This window comes from Aythya ferina (assembly GCF_964211825.1).
Source record: "Aythya ferina genome assembly, chromosome: 14".
Lineage (NCBI taxonomy): Eukaryota > Metazoa > Chordata > Aves > Anseriformes > Anatidae > Aythya > Aythya ferina.
This window is the reverse complement of record NC_140312.1, coordinates 7,343,299-7,363,924: the sequence shown is the minus strand read 5'-3', so window position 1 is coordinate 7,363,924 and position 20,626 is coordinate 7,343,299. Positions and strand designations below refer to the sequence as shown.

The 20,626-nt window shown below is 43.3% G+C and overlaps 1 protein-coding gene across 2 annotated transcripts in view; it reads right to left on the bottom strand.

Moving 5' to 3' along the window:
- The window catches only part of SGCD (sarcoglycan delta), a 401,695-nt gene that overhangs the window by 344,266 nt on the left and 36,803 nt on the right, over positions 1 to 20,626 (bottom strand). The window lies entirely within an intron of this gene.

The window sequence follows — 20,626 nt, the reverse complement described above, 5'->3', positions numbered from 1 at the left end:
GCCTCATACGAGGCAGAAGTGGCTCAGTGGTTGTACAGCGGCTGTGAAACACCAGCCATACTCCCCTTTGTTTGCTTCTCAGCCATTACTTGAGGCGAGAAACACAGAGAGAGCAAGGCTTTGGTCTGCGCTGGGAGCCTGATTTAGCTCTCCCTTCAAGCCGTGTATTTTATTGTTATAGGCTGCACTTCAGAACTTCTCAGAGCTGCAATAAAGAGCTGCTAGGTCTGGCATTGTGATCTCTGGAAGATCTCTCTTTTCCTTCTTTTTTGTCACTCTATTTTTTTCCATAATGTAAAATTTTGGTTCTTTCTGTCTTTGAAATAAAGGCTTTGTCCCAGTCTTCTCACTTGGGTAATAATGTGTATTTCTACTCCTGATGGACACTAGTACTCACCATTCCTAACCTTAGCTCACCCTACTGTCCTACTGTGGAATAGGATGAAAATTTAAAGGAAATACTAAAAACATCTGACAATAACCTTAACTGTCATGGGCAGAATCCGTGTTAGGCATTGCAACACATGAAACTGTACCCTTTAGATTGGTGGATTTAACCATGTAAACCCATACGTTGCCCCCACAGAAAAGCACCTGAAGTATTCAGTGGATAATGAAAAAACTTCCTGGAGGTTTATAAAACCATTGCATCGAATATGTTGCACCAGAATGAATTTTATATATATATATATATATATATATATATATACATATATATTCAAGATACCTCTGTTCCTAGAGAGTTCTGCAGATTTTCAAATACATTTCTTTAGAGCCTTTCTTTTTATTTTATTTTACTTTCGTTTTTTTCTTTCACTCTCTATCTTCTCCTGCTGAACTGGAAGAAGTACGGTACAAACTAAGAAACTCTCTCAAACTTTCTGGTTCCCCTTCTGCAAGAGGAGCTGAGTTAGGCAGCAGCAAATGACCAAATTTTCCCTCCTTCATCAGCTTAGGTTGTGTGCTGTATAAAACCTTTCAAAAGCTGAATGATGCTCCTAAAAATTGCTGTTACGTATGTTAAAGGCTCTTTGAGTGAGATTTTAGAAATATATTTCAAACCCAGAAATTAAAAAAAAACAAACAAACAAACAAACAAACAAACAAAAAAAAAAAAAAAAAAAAAAAACTTTGCAAATCAACATCTGACCCCTGAGAATGACCAACATCAGCCCTGAGCCTTCTCCCCCAAATAAAGATATTCAAGGATATCAAGGGCCCTTTCCCTCCCGCTGGATCCAGCAGAGCAGCAGGACTCGGGGCAGCACTGGCAGCTTCAGGCAGAGCAGGTCGGGCCGCACTCTGCGGTGCTCTATTCCCCTCTAGTGACTGGATTGCACCGAGGGTATTGAATCAGCTGCAGCCTTCCAGCTCTTCGGAGCAGCTGCATCCCTCAGGCACAAGCAGAAGCAGCTCTGGCTTTGTGCTTCAGGAGCATTGCATCCTTTTTGGAAACTGCAACCCCCCCAAAAAAGAATCTCCCTTCGCATCTCAGAAGCGACCAGCTGTAAAGGGGAGTGACAAACTGAGTGCAAGGGTCAGCTCTTCCTGCCACCCCTCCACCAACAGCCTGTGTGCCATTAACATATTAAGTTACACTGAAGATCTATGTGTCTATGAAATAAAAAAAGAAGTGGAAGCAGAAGATGAAAAAAAAAAAAATCAGCATGTCTGCCTTGAATCCCAATTACAAAAGAATTGTTTGCCTTAATTCTAAATGTATTTAGAATATGGAGCATATATTTCCAAAGGATGTTTTGTATTTACAGCGTGTCTGTCTCGTTATACTGCAGCAATGTAATTGTTTTCCTGCTGAGAATTATAGCAGTGAAGTTACTCTGGGTGCGATTACAGCTAATTATAGTTTCGCTTTGGAATTTAAAGGCTCCCCTGCACCACTCTCTCCTTTCCACTTAGACTCAATGGCCTCGGAGTGCGTTGTGGCTGCTGCCCGTAATTGTAGTAACTGAGGTCTGTAAGGTCACTGCCAGCTCTGTGGTGTTCGGGTGCCTTTGAGGTTTAGTTGCTGGAAATGGGTAAGTCATTACGGTAACTATGTGAGGGAAAATTGAATGCCCTGCACTGAGCCCACAGCTGAGACAGTATCAGCCAAAACTTCACCTGGGAGGAGCTTTAACCATGAGAAGATGGCATCCCCTGCCTGGCAATGCACTGGGCAGCCTTTAGGAGAGAGAGCAGTGCAAGATTTGTGTCCATATGGGGCAATTCTTAACAAAGATAAGTTATGTTCAGGGTGGCTAACAGCTGAAGAGCAGAGAGACATTTGTTCCTGTGGACAGACCCAGCAGGAGGTGGTGACTGCTCTGATATCAAACCTAGAGCCCTAGGAAAGCCTGGGTAAAGCGGCAGGCACAGCTTGGCCAAGCTGCAGCAAATTCATTGACTTCTCCTTAATGGGAAACAGTTCTTGACATTTTTCATAACTGTAGTTGTTCCTTTTGCCTCTAAATCTTTAAAGTCTGATGCTGGAATGAGGTTTTCTTCATAAATCACTTCCTTCTATCATACCTCTGCCTGTCACTGCTGATATCCTGAGCAGAGAGCTGAGCTCCAGCTCACTGGAAGAGCAGGGAGGGCATCCAGAACACACCGCAAAGCCCAGCCCAGCACCAGCTAGAGTGGCCTCGATATTAATTCAGCACAAAGCATGTTGGTGGCTGTGGAACAGCTCAGGCCCCTCAAACTCTGCAGCTGGATGGAGAAGGGCCCCCAGGCAGCCCCGGTCCCCCCGCACCCCAGATGGCACAGCGTTGGGAAGAAATGTACTCCACTGCTGAGCGGCACCATGTGTTTCCAAACAAAATGTCAATGAGTTTTCCAGATTAAAACATTAAAAATGTATGAGCAGCAACTGTCGCACGCAAGGGAGCTAATAACGTTGGTAAGGTTTATTCCTTCTGAAAACAGGTGAAATCATGGTTAGGATCAACTTATGCACTTACAGCTTCATCACACTGAAGGCCAGGAAGACTTCTTAGATCTACGTTTGACTTTATAGCAAAAGCTTGCATTTTACCTAGCTATCTCTGATCGAACACAATTATAATGCCCAAGATAGCCAACAGGAGAGAAAAGCAGCAAGTCTCACTCTGAAGCCATCAAAAAGCAGAAAATCCTCTTTTTTCTGTGGAGAATTTGCTCTAACAACCAAAATCACTTTTCAGTTAAAAGCAAACAAACAAAAAACAAAACACACACCTTGTTTAATCATATCCTGTTCAGTTTTTAAACATTGGCTCTTCCAGTTTTGTCTGATAGATCAGAGAGACTTTTAGGATGTAGCATTTTCTTCCCAGAAACAGGCTCATGCACAAAAAAATCACCTCAAACTTTTTTTTGGTCAAACAAACACACTGAGCTTTTCAGGCCTTCTATTTCCTCTGACCCTCAAATAATTGCAACCATTGTTTCCTACATGTTCTCCAGCTTTTCCATATCCTTTCAAAGTTCCAACACAGTACTTTGCTATTTCAGACCTAATTTTAACAATGCTGCACATAGAACTAAAATTACCTCTTTTCCTGCTATTTGCCACTCCCCAGTTTATACATTTAAAGGCCGTATAAACTCATTTTACCAGACAATCACAGAGGTTCTTCAGATGCACAGAGGCTTTTTGGAGCATCCTTCTTCCCATGAGTGCTCCCTGTGCTCCTGTGTGCAGGGCTGTGCCCGGGAACAGACCAAGAAATGTTGGATGGATTTCTCATCATCTTTATCAAAAGATTCATGTTTCTCAGTGTCACTCTCCCTTCGTCTTCTCAGCATCCCACTTTCTTGATCTCCATGCTGTGCAAAATGTTTTCATCTTGTGTCTTACAGCAGACCATTGATAAAAACACTGGAGAGCATTTATACTGACATAACTCTCACATGCCCCAGAAACCCCAGGTCCGTTCAGTGCCAGTTCTGCATTGGGAGCTACTTGTTGAGCTCCATCAGACACCTCTTAATCCACTTAATGTATGTTCCCACATTATTGAATAGTGCTAATGTTTAATCAGCACGTTATTCAGTACCAAGTCAAACACCTTACAAAAGTGTAAATGCACTAAATTTATACAATCGGTTTTGTCAACCAGACATGCAATATAATCAGAGAGCAGAATTAGGTTTCTTTGATAAAGTTTGCCATAAAGCCATGCCGTTCAGACTATTTACAAATTCAGTTTTGCATCAGCTTTTGAATTATTTAAACCCAAGTGATTACAAACTAACCAGCCTGCTTGGCTCTCAGGAAATACTTCTTCAAAACAGCCTTCTCTCTGAAATTAACACAGACACTTTTCATACGACCGGCTGAGTGTTATCTCACTCCTGAGGCAGCCTTTACTTTCAGGGGGATGGGGCTGAATTTGCTGCCTTTCGGAAGCTGCCACAGAAAAACTGGTCTCTGGTGGGACCAGCTGGCTAAGGCAGGGGTACCGTGCCCCATTCCTCCCAGCACCCTTCACTGCCACCCTGCTGACAGCACCTCACTAGCACTTCCAAGGAAAAGAGACAATCAAACAATTCTTCTTTACAGTTTTCCTTGCAAAAAGCTGAGAAGTGACTTTATCAAAAGAGAAAACCTGTGGCACTCCTGCGTGCACCTGGCAGCACGCAGCCACTGCTGCATGCAATCTTGTGATTTAGGGCCCCAGATAAGTCTGCTCTTTAACTACATTCGTACAAAGCCATTGCCATGAGCTTACAGGCTGAAGGATGGACACGTTTAGGAAGAGATCCAGCTGCCCAGAGGAGTTCTATAAAGTTTGAACACAAAGACACAAATTACTTCGTACCAAAAACCCACCTCTTTTTGTTCAGACCAAGTTATTTGAAGGAGCCTAAAGGCATCAGGGAACCCTTTGCGTAGTCCCCACCTTACTCCTTTAAGCAAGTTCATTTTGTCCTGCCAGAACTGCTGTTGCTTACCTCATTAAATAATAACGAAACCTCCAGGAATTCAACAGAGAGCTGTATGTTTTGCACATAAAGACACAATGGTTTCTCAGTGCTCCTACTGTTATTCAGAAATCATGCAAAATGAAGCTGAGGCAGGGAGCAAAGCATGGCACAAACATGAAGCCTTCATACTTCATGAGCATACCTCATTTGCTCTGCTGTCAGTAACTCAAAACCCCAATGAAAAGAGGAGAGGGGAAAAAATGAAAGAAAAAAAAAGTAAATTACATGCAAGCCACTAGACTCATCACTTAGCTGTTGGCAAAATATTGACTCCTGAATGATCTTTGTCAAATCTCATAAAAAAAACAGCCTCTAGCTGATGAATCTTGCCACGGGCATTAGAAGGGGTGCTGCTGGAAGAAGAAAAAAAGGGAAATGGAAAAGAAGGCTTAATTTTAATTAAGTAACCTACCTATGTCTGCATTTGGTCACAGCTCTCATGTGATTTGGAAAAGAAAATGCTTGAGGGCTTGATTTTTGTTTGTTTTAAATATTCATGGCATTTCGAACGCCTTCTGTGCTGGGCTTGGTGGACCTGATCATAAACGGCTGAACCAGCTATGGGGCTCCCTGCAGTGAAAACCTCGACAGCAGCAGATAGCTCATATGGCCACTCAGCCAAATCCCTGCCCCACCACCAAAGATCGCAGCAGAATACTTCCAGTGAAGGAGCTGCCGGGACCTCATGCAGGGGCTGAGCACTTCTACAGGTTTCAGGAGTGAGGTGGATGGACGTGCAGTATGTCTGTATCAGCAACCTAGATGTTTTAGACTGTATAATTGTGCTGACATGTCACCATGACCTCGGTTTTTGCACAGCCTTTAACCCAGCTGTTAAGGGTTGACGCTAGGAAGGACAGTGCTATGAACAAGGGGTAAGCAGTGGGGAAGAAGAAGAAAGTATTTATCTAGAGCAATAATTTATCACTTCCAGACAGTACAGCAGGATAAAGAATAGCCTCATAGTTAAGAGAATTGATTTGAGACTGAGAGGATCTGTCCCCACCTGGCAGATCTTGGACCTGCTGAACAGAGACATAAAATGGAAGAAAGTTTCTCATTTCCGAGTGTGCTCTGAGGGGTGCCATGGGGACAAGCTGTGCTGCAAAGCCCCAGATAAAATCCCAAGGAAGAAATTTGCAGGACTTAAAAAGACCTGGAATTTTTGTCATAAATAATGTGCTGTAAGCTATGCTGAGCTAGTCCACACACAGTCTGCCATTTCCAGTTTCACTGTAATCACTAATCAACATTAATTCAACATTAGCTCAGGACTCGATTTCTGATTTCTTCACCCAAATCATGTTGGCATCACACAATCCACCCAAAAGTCTCTCCCTGAGATAACGACTTTTTTTTTTTTTAAGTGATTTTTTAAAATCACTTTCAGTGATATAAGAATACTCCTAAATGTCAGCTACAGGCAGGAGAAGACAGTTATTGGTCTGTTTTTAGAGAGAATTTTTGGCTCTGCTTCTTCTTCCTACCCTGCTCATCACTGATGTATTTTTAAATGAATCCTAAAATACACACCAGGAAACTCTATTAAATAAAAATCATGAATGGCATGCAGACTGTGCTATTACTGTGCATAAGAAGATAACAAGACTCCAGAGACTGCCCTTTACATTCTGCTGCTCTCGCTAACTACAGACCTGGCCCAGCACACGCGCACATCCCACGCAGAAGGGAGAGAGCATCACGAGCCCCATACAATGTGCCTGGAAAGAGGCCGGCAGAATAAGAGATCAAAGAAGAAGAGAATTGGGATCCGTGAGCTCGGCTCTCTGTGTGCTCAATTAACTAAGTGATTGGACATGCACAATCAGAGATCCCCAACGCGTCGTTTGCAGGTTATCGGCGATACCGGACATGAGCTGGAGCAGCACTGGGCTCCCAGTGCCAGCAAACTGGAGGAACAGATTAGATTTCTGAAAGCTTTTTAAAGCCAGGCTCTCACCTCAAGACACAATAAAAGAAAAGCTTTTAGATCATTCCTGGCAGAGGAGTTGGAAAGCTGCCATGTTCACACGGAGTAACTATGGTAATCCATATCAGGTTGCAGAAATCATCTTTAGCATGGAGTCTTTTAAGCCCTCCAAGAAGCCGTCTTCTTAATCTACTTAAAAATAAAAAATAAAGGATGTTTCAAGGCCAAGCAGTACCAATAACAGGATCAAAGACACTGAATGGGAAACAAGGTGAGGCTCCACATCCCCGAGCACCAACCCCTGGCTCTGTGAGGAGTGACAGCTCTGGTGCGAGGGACAGCAGCTGAGCAGGGGACAGGCACCCGTGCCTCATGCTCTGCATTACCATGTGAGCTTGATCATGTCATTCGCAAGGAAGACTGCATAATTAAGATGCTCTGCAGAAAATCTGTGCTTAATTGCTTTGATGCTTAGGTGATTGAGAGCTGAATACATTACTGTGTCAAAATTACTGAACACAAAGGCCTTGATGCTGTTCCTGTCTGTGCCGGTGGAAATGGGGCTCAGAGTTCACCTCCACGGGCACCTGAGAATTGCTAGAGCTTATTTACACCAGCAGCCACAGCCCTCAGTCACACTCCAACTCTGCTTGAATACTTGGGGTTGCACTGTGCCTGGTCTAGAGGAATCTGATTCTATTGTTCACTTAGGCAGAATCAGCAGTATAGAAAATCAAGTTTCACTATTTCAAAATTAGCTCAAGATTAAATTCCACTACTTAAATCCCCATGGTAAATCTAGCCCGAACTTTTGCCCTGCTTCACCTAGCTGTGTGTGCACAGTATCCTACCCTGTCATCTAGCCATCTTCCCCAGTATTCCTCAGATATCTGAGTGATCTTTCCATGTCTCCAAACACCCTTGAAACTAAAGCAAATGAACGTGACAGGAGCTGGACCCAAAAAGGATCAAGAAGAACAAGGGTAGCACAGAAACTTTTGAGGGAAAAGATGACATATGACCAATGAAATCTCAAATGGCTGTACTGTAGGAAACTCATATCAGACTTACTCTGCTGCTTTACTTTGTCACCTGCTGAGCCAGACTTTCCTCCTTGTAAAGACAGGAAAATCTCTGATGAGTCCAACAGAACGTCAAAACTGAAAACTGTTCCTCATCAATCTTATGGTAAAGGGCCAAAATCTGAGATTAGGTGTCTATCGCTGCATCCATGTTCTTTATTTCTTCTTTACTCTTTAATACAAAAGCTGAAATTTTCCTCAGTGATGGGGTCTTTTTTTCTTTCTTATACGCAAAACAGTTGTACTTGTATGCACAAAGCAGCTGAATGCCCATCTTCCTGGTCTGCTCATACAAAAACAATACAGGGCAAACATCTGCATTTGGGGGAAAAAAAATAAATAGATGCCCAGAAAAATCATGCAGGCAAAAAGCCTCAGTGACGATAGACAGCTTTGGAGATACTCCGAAAACCAGGAGTAAAATAACAATTTTAGATGGCAATTGCACCTGTGAGCGCGGGTCAGCATGCCCATTCCTTACAGGCTCTGACTGTGCTGCAGCAGCCCCAGCCATGGAGTAGCAGTGTGTCCAGAGCCTGCTGACAGCCAGCCACCCTTCCTATGCACGGGGATGAAGGACAACACCTTTCCATCAATGAGCTTCATTTCTTTGTATCACAATAACATTCCTTAGCACAAACACTGATGGGACCTGCTTGCCAGGGCGGCTCTGCTGGTGGCTGCTGAGCAGACTTCACTTGCAGTGATACCTGTGTATCCTCTCCATCTATTCCTTGTGCTTTGGCACAAGTTGGTGTCGTGCCTGGCTGCCCAAAATCTTTCTACTGCTTCCTCCAGTCCAGTCTCTACACAGGTCTCTGAGGAAGAGCCCAATGCAGGCAGAACGCAGCTGCACAGAGTCCCTCTGCAGGAAGGCAACCACAAGCAATTTCATTCTCCCCTCAAGCAGTCCCTTGTACACTCCACTGCAAAAGAGACAGTCATGGAGTGTCAATGAGTATTTAATTAATAAGCTATTATAGAACTACTTTGCTAAACTGAGCATCCAATGAGGAAATAACATCTAGGGAGCAAAAGCATGAATGAGGCTCCAACTGTCAGCTTTATGGATGTCTGCTGTTGGGATACGGCTTCTTCAGCTGTGATGGAAGGAGCTTGCACTTTGGGAAAGAGATACAGGAACTAATGCACACGCTTCTTGTATGCACATTTTCCACCTGGAAAATGTCTGTAAAGATACGGTCTGCTACACTGTGTCTCTGGCACAGGAGGGAGAAACAGATGGAGAGATCATCTAAAACCCTTTTTTTCACCATAGTTAATAACCTGGAGCTCTTCTAATATCTAGCATGTGTAGGTTGGGCTCATCACTATGTGCATACTCTTCTGATGAAAACCAACTACACTCCCTGGCTGGATAATACAAAAATGTGTGACTACTTTACAAAGAGAACAGGATAAGCTCTTAAAACCACTGTGTCCTTTATGAAATGCTGTTTACAGCAGATCTGTCATGAGCATCAGTAACTCACCTAGCCATCTTAGTGCAGTATGACATTTTAGTGCCAGTGAAATTGGGGATGAAACCAGCCACATTTTGACACAAGTTTAGAAATTAGGAAAACCATTCTTTTCTTTTCTTTTTTTTTTTTTTTTTTTTTCCCTTAAGCTCAAAAACTGTTGATGTGTTCTAATGGAACACTGCAGTGCTCCTGAACAAAGAACTTTCAGCACACCATCTCATGCACAAAATGTAACTCTGGGCTTATTTGGAATTAAAACAAATCATGAAATTGTTATTTTTCCCATGGAAGAAATGTCCACTTCAGTCCGGCATGATCTAAGCAGCAGTACAATATTGCTGGTGGAAGGAATTGCCTTCCTATCCCCCACCCCAAGTTGGTTCCAGGCTCTGAAGTTTGTGGTTACCCTTAATTTACCATGCAAAGCTACAAATAACAGAAGCTATAAGATTATCCATTGCTTGTTAAAATGGAGCTGGAATACACGGCCTCCTTAGATAATGATTTCCAGCGGAAGGCTTTATGCTGTGTGAAGTATCAGATTCTTACTCCCATGCATGAAGAGCAAATAATACCAACAGACAGGAGTCAACCAGAGCAACTCCCCCATTCTTGCCAAAATGTACTCCTCAACAACTGAAACAGAACTCTTCAGCTCCTACAAAGTCCTCATAGCCCTTTGGTGCCCACACCTCATGGCAGCTCCCAAATAAAACTCAGAAATGTTACCTTTCACCATTAGGAGCTGCCATGGGAAGCTGGCGTATGTTCAGTCTGTAGCTAGCAATTTCCTGTTCATAAGTCATCTGCTTCTCTATGTCTTAGGGGGAATACAGATTTTTCTTGGGACACCAGGACTCAGGGGAATTACCTGTAGTTAAACATCTGATTAATGGCTCATTAAGAATCAGCAACAGTGTTTATTCAGTCCCTGTCTGAGTGTGGTTTTGCAATTATGTGCTTTTGAGACTGCAGGTGTGTGAAATATTCATAACCCAAATGGAAATATGATGGAAGTGCAGTTTATGCTTACTCAAGGGCTGGCTGCTCTGGATTATAAATATAAAGCAGAAAAGCAAAGGTGCGATTATTACTCTGCCCAGGGAGTGCCCACACACTCACAAGACTCTTTACAACATATTAGAATAAATTAGTTGGGACAGAAATTTAGTTGTGGCAGTGCCTCCTACCCCCTTCATGCCACCTCTGGTATAAAGTCCTACTAGATGTAAGGCTTGCTCATAAAAGCAGTTACTCGTGTAGTAACCAGTGCACCCAGCAGGATCTGAGCTTCTCTGGAGGCACATCCACTGAAAGAAGAAAGAAGGAAGGGGACAGACGACCCTTGTCCAGGTCTGATTGCAGGGTTTCAGGTTCCATATTAAAATCACTGGGGCTTTAATTCTGCGTAAGGCAGAATCATTGCATTATCTTCCTTCCTTAGCTGACCCCAGGATGACATGGGGTGGCCACAAAGCCTCTCTGGCCTCCATACGATGTGCTCCTGCTGTTTACTACGTTACCTCCAGAGCAGACACACACATCGAGGAGCTGCAGCTTCTGATCACAAACGCAGCGAGCTAGCAACAGGTTACCAGGAACTTTACAACATGCAGTCATAATGCTCTAGTTCTGAGGATGAAACAAGGAGCGTGGAGCGGACAGGATGGGAGGCAGACAGCAGCAAACACTGCCACCTGAAGAGAGCTCCCTCTTCAACTTCAGGTGGGGCAAAATCTATCCTGAAAGCAGTTACCTTGTCCCTGCTGTGGCTGCTGGTATGAGCATTGAGCCTTTCCCGCTTCCTTTTCCTAATTTATTTTATGCTGTTGTTTTTTAAAAGGGTTATTTCAGTATTCCTTTGGGTCCCTTATATGCCATGCTACCACCTTGCAAAGGCTCTCCGTGGTGCTGTACAAGTAAATATTAGTCACAGGAGAGGGGGAATGGATAGTCGAGCAGAAACAAATCTAAAAGCAGTGAACCATCAAATGCGAGGAACACGGGAGGAAGCTGACAGATGAAGGACTGTGCAGAGTCCCTAAATCCAGAGCAGGTTTCTGAAAGGGCACCTTTTTTTCAAGAGAAGTAATTCTAATAGTCTCTCTCCACTGCAAAAGGGAAGGATTTATCTGTTTGCCATCACTGATTGCCTAATGCGAAGTGCTTTGTATTGGCCTAAAAAGAGGCAGACAAGTGCTTCCAGATGGTGGGAGGCAGCAGGTGAGGCCTGATCTCTGCTCCCACGTGCTACAGGTACCCTGAGACCTGGGTCTGCAGGCCTCACACCCCCTGTCCAGCCTCTGCTGCCTAGGCCCTTGGGGGGCTTAAACCCAACCCCCTGCTCACAGTTTCCTGGCTACACTGGGGTGCACAGAGCCTTTGTCCATGCAATGTTGAAGCCTCCTCAAGGATGGAGGTTCCTCAAGTGCCCTGCTGCAGAGCTTGGCTGCCCTCAATGCGTAGATCTTGAAGTCCAGTTTTCATTTCCCTCACTAGAGCTTGTGTCCCACATCTACCCACCAAGACTCCCCTCTGCAACAGCTGTGAAGGAACTGAAGGCAGCAATCAGGTCTCCCCCTGCTTTGCTTTCCCTTCCCCAGGCTGAACAAACCCAAAAACGTTTGGTGCTTCTTTCTGGTGGCTCAGGGGCAGGGGTAGCCTGCGAGAGAATCCAAGAGTGGATACCTACAGTATGAGCCTAAGGTTGAGATTCAGCACTGACATCTGGACTTGAGGAAGGGGACGGAGGAGGCTGTAGAGAGTGACCCCAAAAGATCAGGCTGAACACAACCATGAAATTTAGAAAGATGCCCAAACATACTTAAAAAATTGATTTAATGTTGGTAAATCCACATTGGTCTAAGGTAAGCTGTTTCAGTGGTTCGTTATCAGAAGCACTAGACTTTTTCTAGTCTGAATGTTTCCCACTGCAGTTTCCAGTCTTGGCTTATGCTATGACATCACCTGTGACATCCAAGGGTCCTCTGCTACCAGACATCTTCCTTACTGTTAACACTGACAAAGTAATGAGAAAGAGTCTTTTTTAGTCTATAAGCCAGGACTTTTAGAACTCTTGTGTATCTTTGTTTTCAGAAGTATTTCAAAATTTGTCACACAGCCCTGCAGAAATGGTTTGTCTTTATTTCCCAGCATATTGGTAACATCTGCATTAACTCACACTTCTCCAGCTCTATATTCAAGGTCCCTATTTAATTTCTTAGCCACTGCAGCCAGCTCACATTGAGGTGTTTATCATTTCAAAACCACAGTCACCTCAGCCAATAAACATGACCTATTTTCATGGTTCCTGGACCTCACATTTTCTGTGTCATTCAAATAAGTCTTTTTGCACGCTGGATCCAGATTGCTTTGAAGAACTGATTTATTGTTATTTACTAACCTGCTCATTTTTCTGTCATCTGCAATCTTTGTCATTAGTAATTGGATATTTTCTTCTAGATCATCAACAATGATGCTCTACGACACTGAACCAAAAATAGATTGCTGGGCAGCTAAGAAGCAACCACACTGAATGTTGGTTCCCTGCTCCCAATTACTGTAATGTAGCTAAAATACCTGTAAACGTGAAGGCCCATTTAAAAACCTTTTGGAAAGTCTCCAAAATAGAAAAAGGAAGACTTTCACAGAGCAGACAAAAAAAAAAAAAAAAAAAAAAAAAAAAAAAAAAAAAGCTTAAATCTATTTTGTTTTGTTTTGTGTTTTGTTTGTTTGTTTGCTTCTTTTTCACAAGAAGACTTTGTAACTATGTCAGGGCTTTTAAGTTCTGACAAATAAGGAATTAACAGAGAAACTGTCACATTATTGTCTGCTTAACTCTTTCCTATTGCTATTTCTTGTTAAAATGTCTCTCATCTTCTCAGATTTGAGGAGAGACACCATTTACCGTGAGCTGACATTTCTAGCAAAATAAAGGATAAAGTCTGGAAGAAATATCACCCTCCCAACCTTCTCTCTTATTCTCTTTTTGAAACTGTATGTTTCATAAGTTCAATCAATACGAAGTTTTAAAAAGCCAACCAATGGCAGCTGTCTCCTAGAAGTTTGAACTGTAATAGCTTCCTATTATAATTCGAGTCCTGGTCAGGCTTTTTAATCTACATCAGAAAGTATTCAAGGATGTGACAAATGTTATCTGTTAGTATGATTTACTGTAGTATTGTTTATATTTTTTTTATTTGTTTTTGTAATATAAATTAATGCACAGTGGTAGTCCCTGCTGCACAGAGTCCCACCAAGCAGCAACCCAACAAGTGGATTGGGGCAGCGAGTTAGTGACAAAAATAGGAAGCAACCTGCAATTCCTAACCAGTTCTGCACTCTGAATGTCTCCTGCCACCTGGCCAGGATATTTGTGATGTATTTCTGGGAGAGATAAGCTTTGAAACAACTTCAGAAGAAGATAAGGATGAGAGAAGGATGTGTTCACGCATTTGCTTGCAAGTATTTTATCTTTGCAAGGCCCACAAGCGAGCACAGAGAACCAAGCTGTGAGAAGTCTCAGGGAAACCACATATTTAACGTTAATAATGTACTTCAGTACCCAGCTAAATCAGGGCTCTCGGTGTCTTGTCAGAGATGCTGATTTCCTGACTCTGTAACTCTCTTTTTTACCACGGGGACTTGTGCAGTTGCTCAACCATTTGCAGTTCTCTTGATGGCAGACAGTTTCTTTATACGTGACATTTTTCTAAGATTGATACAGAAAAGGTCATATGCTTTTCCTCAGCTATGTGATTAATACTATTCAAGGCTTTAAAAAATATATAGCAAAAAGACAATAATTGTCAAGGTTTAGGTGTACGTCTAGTGAATTCATTGCTGCCATTAAGAGACAATTTGCCATGCCTCTGATGGAGTAAGAAAGTCTTGTAAACAAAAGAAAATGCAGTGAATATACCAGGAAAAGAATGAGGCTTTTGTCACCGTTGTCATATAAAATATCTGCCTCTCTCCCTAGAAGTCTAAGAATATTTATCAGTAGTATGTTGGAATCCTACCTATTAAACAGTGGAAAATAGAATCATTTTGCAGAGATCAAACACATTTCTAAACAGGGAGAAATCCCCCATTAAAATCAGAGCCCCTCTCCCAGGACCTGCAGTCGCGCAGGGCAGGGACAGTGCCATGCTCTGTGTTATTCAGAGCTGGTGCAGCCTTGTGCTCTCCACAGCTGGGAGGGGATCTGTCCCTAGAAGCCCCTCTTGATTTCCTCTGTATTAACAGCCAGGAATCCAAGGTCTCTTCATTGTCACAACGTACAGTGCAGACCTGCCCTTCATTTCAGGGTTTCAATCCAAAAAAACATAACCGATGCTCTAATTAGCAGCTCTGCTGACTTCATCTGGACTGCGAAGGATTGAGAAGTCACAGCCAACCTTTGATTTAAAATCAAGAGGGTTACAGCCCAGCCTTCCTTCAAGAAACTGATTTCTGCACTCTGGTACTCATTAGGAAGGAAGCTTTTACTGCCGTACATTTGGCTTATTAAAAGGCTGAGCTCTCCAGCAGATAAGTTACACCCAGATGTTCAATTCCACCCCTTCTTTTTTTGTGCCCATTGGAAATTCACAGGGACAGGGTAGCAATGTCTGTGCTGCACAGATGCCCAGTTCACTGCGAGGAAGTTCTGTACAGAGACAGAGCGATGCTGAGATGAAGGTTACTCTGCTGGTTACATAAGGGCTTAGGGCGTGTTTTTTTTTTAGTCTTTTTTTCTTGACTTCTCTGTTACCAAGGCTTTTCAAAAATCCACAATAGGCCCAATTTAGCTAGACCCGACACTGAGTGCCTTGCAGCGTCTGTAAGAGCAATTAAGAAACACTATTCCCAAAGCTGTCTTCTCCTCAATTATGTCAGCGAACAAAGAGGCGTGACTGTATAAGACCCTCTCTATTAAACAAACCAGACCTACTTATTTCAGCTTTTATCAGGGGAATGAAGTCAGTGGGGAACAAGGAAGGCATAGTAGCATGTTCTCAGTTGGACCTGTGAAGTTTACAAACAGAAAGGAGAAAAGGAAAATAATGATGATTCTTGCCTATGTGCGCTTGAACCTAAACCTGCCCTTTCTGCAGAGCGCCAGGTACACCAGGCACTGCTCAGAGCAGTGGGGCCACAGCCTGGGGCTAGGAACAGGGCAGACATTGTAGTTAGCATAACATAACTCAGAAGGATTTGGGGGAATTTATCTTTTGAGATCCCTCATTTTTCAAAGAAGTTCACAAAAGGACGACCCATAGTTCATATCCTGGTCTGGTTTAAATGTGGCAAAAGATGCAGGTAACTGCTGTGCCCCTGCCTCATCGCTTAAAGCAAATAAAAGACAAGGAATTAGGACTCCTTAAATCGTCCTATTCTTTCTATTAGTATAGTTAGTTTGCTAATAAAAAAATGGCAATGTGTTCCATAAACTATTAGTATAGTTCTTTCAGATTTCAGGAATTGCCACTTAGTTTGGGTTAGGGTTTTTACTTTGTTTGTCTGGTTGGTTGGGCTTGTTTGGGCTGAGATTTTTGGCAGAGCTTTTGTGCTGAGATGGAATAAAAGTTGCTCCTCATCACAGAACCCCCATCACCTTTTGCAATCTCTGCTGGAAAAGCCAACTTTGCATTTCTGATGCACAGCTGATGACATATTCAGCAGCGTCTGGGTGAGGTGGGTTGCTACCAACTCATGCTACTAGAAGTTATGTATATGATGGTTTCTTAGATAAAAACACAGCATCTGTATTAGCTATTTTGACATCACTCTTAATACCTACTTGGTCTTGCATGTAGCAACCTAAGAGATGAGCTATGCTGGTCCCTCAGGATGTGTAGGAAGCAGTCTCAGGAGTAGCTCTATTGAAGCCCACAGCAAAGCTGCAGCTCATAGGAAACCTGTACTTATCTACTGGCCAACTTCTCAGCAGCCCCTCCAAGCTGAAGAAACAGGGGGTTTGTTCAGAGGGTAGGTTGTTTGTTTGTTTTTAACTTTGCAAAAGATTTGGATGGACAACAGAAATAAAAACTACTTTCTTATCTGCAGACCAACGTCTCAGTGCACGCAGAGGTACTGATGTTTGGGGATATTGCAAACTGAGCTTATAGCTCTTCATGTAAAAACTCGCTCGACCATTACTTCATTTTAATCTCCTATTTATTATTGGTTGCATCAGCTTATAAATTAGGACAGTAAGTTGTCTGGAGCTCTTAATGGCATGTTTGACTGCTGCTTTGAAAAATCATCTGTACAGTCATCAAAATAATATTAATGGGTCATTACTTCAATAAAATATACCACAGAATGATAACAGCATTAGAATTAATAGGATAGTGATAATGAACTCTTGGAACTTCTCTAGTGCCTGGTATCAAAACACTTTCCGAAGGAGATCAGTATTGTTAACCCCATTTTACAGCTGGAGAAACTGGGTCAAGGAGCAACATCTGATTGCCAAGGAGTAAGAAAATCAGGTATTTAAAGCTCAGAAGGTGAAAGTGGTATTTGTCCCAGGCCATGTTCTAGAGTTTTTAATTTACTGCCACCTTCTCTTTTTGAGTCTGAGCCTGTGCCAGCTCAGGGGAAGGCTTCTCTGAAGTAGCAGAAAAGGCTGCAGTTGCCCATTATCCCTCGTGTCACCACCATTTGCCCTTTGTCTTTCAGATTTCTAGAAGTATCCTTCATCCCTAGAAGAGCTCATTTCCCAAAGGCATGCACACACTAGCATTCACTGTGTATGCTGACGATTTTTTAGGGCTTTTCTGGGTGGAGATACGTGGGAAAACTAATCCACAAATCCTCTGTGAACTTGCTCAGAATCCAAATAGCCCCAAGTGATTTGAGCTAAGCTAATGAAGACCTAATGGAGCCTCTCTGCGCAAAGCCCTCAGTGCCATTTCTGTCATCCATTACTCTTAATTTGGGGTCAGCAGTATTGCACACAAACACTCTCAAAATAAAAGAGACCAAAAGGACAACAGCATGTGAGTAACTATCGACAAACATTTTCATAGCAGCTATTCTGTGAAAGCCAAGTCCTGACCAGGGAAGACAAGAGGAGTCTCCAACAGAGACTTGTGAATAATAAAATTCGGGTTTGGGCAATGCAATTCAGAAACACATCACAACCATCTCTGGCTCCTTACTTCTGAAGAACAGATGAGGGAGTGACTCAATGCAGACTGCACTAGTTTAGGAAATGTACTCGGGCAGAGTGCTGAGGGGAGAGGAGCTGCAGATACAGGGAGATGCAGAGCAGTGAGAAAATGAAGCATCCAATGCAAACTTTGTGACATTCCTAACACTCCAGCTTTACTGTGGTGCAGTGTAAAAACCTGTTGGTTGTACATTTGACCATTGGATCTGTGGCTGCCATTAATCTGAAGTGGCTCTGTTTGGGAGCTGCTTTTTGAGCAATTAGTCAAACCCTCAGCTTTCACTGGAAAACACCTCTGATCCTTTTGCTGGGGCAACATACCTGAAAATATAACACCTGAGGCACCAAAATCAAAAGACAAACTCAGATTTCACCTTTTCCTTTTGACACCTCTTTCAATTTCTCATGAATTTCTGCTCGTTCTCAGCATGGTTATTCAGGACTCAGTTCTCCCTTCTCAGTGCAGGAGGTCTGGTAGCTCACTCCCAGGAGGGAGCAGAGCCCAGAGACTTTTCTCTCCCAGAAGGAGGGGGCTGAGCCTGCAGCAGCCAAACTTCAAATAGATTAAAAGCTAGGTTTTTCTGCTAATCTGCTCCATTTGAACAGAAGCAGCACAGTCAGTGCTGGAAGCAGACCAATGCCTTGGAGAAATATTTCAGTTTCTCCTAGTTTTGTAACCCAGGCATCATTTTTGATCTGCCCTGCATACTCTCACCAGATCAATGCATCATCACACCACTTCCCTCTGCTGAAGCAGGGCCATTTGTCTCCCCCCTCAGCCAAATGCTTCACCCAGGCTCTCATCACCTTACACCACAGATCAACTCACATTTTCTTTTCTCTAACAAAACGCCATTTTGCCCTGCTTGTATCCTTTGAGAACAGCAGTGTACAGACAATTTCCCTCTGTTTTACTTCAGCCCATCACTGCTGCATGCCTCTCCCCTCGCTTCCATCCATTCAATGACCACATTAAACCTAAGCTGCTTGATCCTGCATTTTCAAGGCTCTTCACAACTTGTATCTGCCTTACCCATCGTTTCTCACTGAATTTCAAGAGATCAGCTCTCACCTTCAATCAGTCCCAATGCCAGATGGAAGCAGCCCCAAATCCTTCCCTCACCCTTCTCAACACAGCTAACTACCATGAAACAGCAATTTCTCCCTTCTGCGCCGGAGACTGTGGCAGATGGCACCACCCTGTTTATTACAGGATAATCCTTTTTAAAGGAGGATAAGGAAAAAGAAATGCACGGGAAGTTTAAAGAGGACTTTGAAATGGAGTTTCTGCATCTTTGCAGAGGCTGGAAGTCATCCCTGGGGTCACCACGTGCAGTCCCTGCTATCATATGTGCTGCATCGTGTAATCTCCTCATAAACTTACCGAGATGTGGCTTAAACGTAGTCGGGGGTTTGTTCATTGCCATTCCTACCAAAAAGCTGTTCCAGCCTCCCTGGCCTAGAGACTAGAAAAACTTCTTTCCATTTCCAAAGTGTGTTTATTCATGGCCCTTTGTTCTTACCATAACACTGCTCTCCAATGTAAATGGTCCGTTCTCCTCCCTGATGTTTTACAGGCAGTAATCATAACCCTGCTAAGCCTTCATTTCGCTATGATAAACAATCTGTACCCTTCTAGCCTCCTCTTGTAAAGCAGGCTCTCTGTTCTGATCTCTGTAATACCCCCATCTGCATGTGTCCCTGCTTTAAGTCACATTTTTCGAGCATAGATATTCCACAGATGGCTGTATCACACACAAATGTCAACAGCTCCTTATCTACACAGCCAATACTTCTCCTGCCATGGCCTAGGTCCTTTTCGCAACTCATCACAATGGTGGGCATAAAAATTTGGGGCAAAAAAATTGATTCTGCAGAGCTGATGTCAGATGAAAATGCCTGTGCATGCTGCTCTCCCTATTTCCTTCCCTCTCTTAAATACAGATACTGTGTTTGCTATTCTTCAGTCACACAGTGCCACCCTTGAATTGATAGATTTATTAAAAACTCTTACTACCAGATTTGCAATTTCACACATCAGTTCTTCCAGAACTTTAGGACCAAAAGTTTCCAGTCACCCCCCAGCTTTAGCGCATGGAAATCTTTAAGCTTTCATCCACTTGTGGTGAGGCAGACTCTGTTCACAAGTGCCCTTTCCCAGTAGCCACTGCATTTTTTGCCCCGTACCAATTGGTTACCTTGAATTTCTGCGTGCACACATTGAGATAAGGTCTCCAATACAGTGAGTGATGATTCTATGCCTACAGAGAAAGTATTGTATTGAATTTGTGCTGAAATGTTCAGAAACACATAGGATATATTGAGCGTTTCAGAAACTTAGCAGGTGTATTAAGATGAACAAGTATTTTTTAAAAACCTCCGTGTAATGCTTGAGGCAGAATAAGCACCATATATCGACTGTGCCATTAAAACAAAATCTCTCCCAGGATTTGAGAGCATTTCTGCAATAAAGAGGAGAGAGCAATGCTTGTGGCAACCATAGCCACAGTAATTGCCTGGGGACCTCATGAGAAGCCGAAGCCCAAAAGATGAAGGAAAGAGGGAATACCATTAAAAAAAAAGGTGAAAACAAATATTGCAAGATACCTGAACAGCTATTTCACTGCTACAGAAAAAAGGAAGCACCACGTGCTTTCTGTAGGAACAGCATCCCAACGCTCTGGCTTTCACTGAAATCAATGGAGAGTGCTAGAAGGATCCATTAGCATCGCAGCCAGCTGCTGTGCTGTGGGTCTGCTTGCTGATATCCACAGGAGCCCTCAGATTCTGCTGGTGCAGCCTTCTTAAAGCCTGTCTGACCCAGAGGTGGGCCCCCAGCTGAGGCTCTCCAAGCTGCCTTCTGATGGGGCTGAACTTGGGGCTCAGTGGCTGCAGCGATCACTCGGCCATAGGGCCTGGGATGAGCAGGACGCCTCTGTGTGCCTTGGTGAGCACCCCAAGAGGGAGCTGTCATGCAGGGGGGCATGAGGAAGGGGCA